Source organism: Heterodontus francisci, unplaced genomic scaffold (assembly GCF_036365525.1).
Source record: "Heterodontus francisci isolate sHetFra1 unplaced genomic scaffold, sHetFra1.hap1 HAP1_SCAFFOLD_58, whole genome shotgun sequence".
Taxonomy (NCBI): Eukaryota; Metazoa; Chordata; class Chondrichthyes; order Heterodontiformes; family Heterodontidae; genus Heterodontus; species Heterodontus francisci.
Window position 1 is genome coordinate 4,450,549 of NW_027142006.1, and position 1,601 is coordinate 4,452,149.

Genomic DNA, 1,601 nt, shown 5'->3' on the forward strand with positions numbered 1-1,601 from the left:
ATGATGAAACAGTCACATGAGATGAAGTTTGGGAGAAGAGAGAGCAGCACCAAGGATGCTAGCTTAGCAGGCTTGATGAGTGTGTAAAGAATATTGTGCAAATTAGAAAGAGTTCTTAGTTCTTTCAGCAGGAAATGTGTCCAGAAAATATCGAGAAACTCACAATTTTATTATTCAGGAGTCGGAACACAGATATTAATTCCAAGTGACAGTTCTGGGACCAATTAACAAAAAAAGTAGAGAATAATATTGCTCACTGATTGAAATCCCCCAGTGAGGAGACAGTTAAACAGGTGATCTGTTGGGGCATCCTTCGATCCAAGGTTTCAGCAACATTTAATCTCCCTTTTTGGTGAAATTCTCTGTTATTTGCAACTTTTTTTTATCAGCTTTGATGGGCGAGTGAAAAAACTGAAAAAATTGAACAGTTCCATCCTTTCTTTTCTTCCTTCTTCTCTTCTTTCCATCAGTTTCTCTTTTCTGTCCCAGATCAATATAATGATGAGAATCCCACTTTAATCTGTTGTTTCTGGTGTTTTATCCATTCCAATCAAAATTTCAACATTCCAATCAAATCTATTTGTTATTCCACAGTGTCTCTCCATGTGTTTTATTCTGTTGTATTCTCTCACAGTCTGTTTGATGATCAATGTTACATCTCACTATCTGTTCTGGTGAAGATCAGAAGCAGTGATATCTGTTTACACCACCCGACAAGTCGGCCTGAGGCTGTGCCTCGCTGATCACGTGGAGTTAAAGCAATTCTTCCAGTCAGTTAGTTCAGTTGTAATTTCATGAGAAATTCGGTCATCATGACTTCTTCAGTGACCTAATGGTTCAGGTGTCTGAGTGATGTTAATCATGATGTGATGAAATGATTGTATGTTCTAGTCTTTCCGTGGTGGGTTTTCACATTGAGTAGAAACGAGTTGGACATGGTCTGGAAATGTTTCACACCACTCCATTCCCAACTTAATTTACTTCCAGAAGGTCTTTTTCCATCATTACACAGCTAGCTGCACAGCCAGAAACTGTGCTGAAGGTGACAGCTATATCTAACCAACTGACAAGGTGGCAGAGAGGTTAAGGTGATGGACTGCTAATCCATTGTGCTGTGTACACGTGGGTTCAAATCCCATCTTTGTCGTTAGCTTATGAGCTGTTTAGTGTATTGTTTCTGTTGGGGGAGTTGATGTGTCAAGTCAGCCTCGAAACCTGTTCTTGTCCCTGTCCAGACAGTGATTCCAGAATTGGTTATACTTTCTTAAAATTGAGACAGACAATTGGAATTCTTCACCGAAACTCCACTGGAATGAAGATCAAATAGGGATCACGAAACGGAGCAGGATTTTTCCTCCCCTCCTTCCTTCCATCTCGATTTGCACCAAGTGAAAGACAAATGGGAAAAGCAAATGGCGAGGGAGCAGATGCAGAAAATTATCCTTTGGCAAGAAATTTATTTTCAAATCTTCTTGATAGATTAAGTGAGTGAGCAATGCTTTGGCAGATGGAGTTTAAAATGAGGGGTCATTTAGTACCTACGATAGATCAGAGTGTTTTTTGGTAAGAGGTGAGATGTTAGAAACGGCGGAGGAGCAGAG

The 1,601-nt window shown here is 40.0% G+C and overlaps 1 non-coding gene across 1 annotated transcript; it reads left to right on the top strand.

Moving 5' to 3' along the window:
* The first annotated feature begins 1,065 nt into the window (after positions 1-1,065).
* On the top strand, positions 1,066-1,147 carry trnas-gcu (transfer RNA serine (anticodon GCU)). Its single transcript has one exon. It is a non-coding gene; the product is annotated as a tRNA-Ser (tRNA).
* Positions 1,148-1,601: the final 454 nt, after the last annotated feature.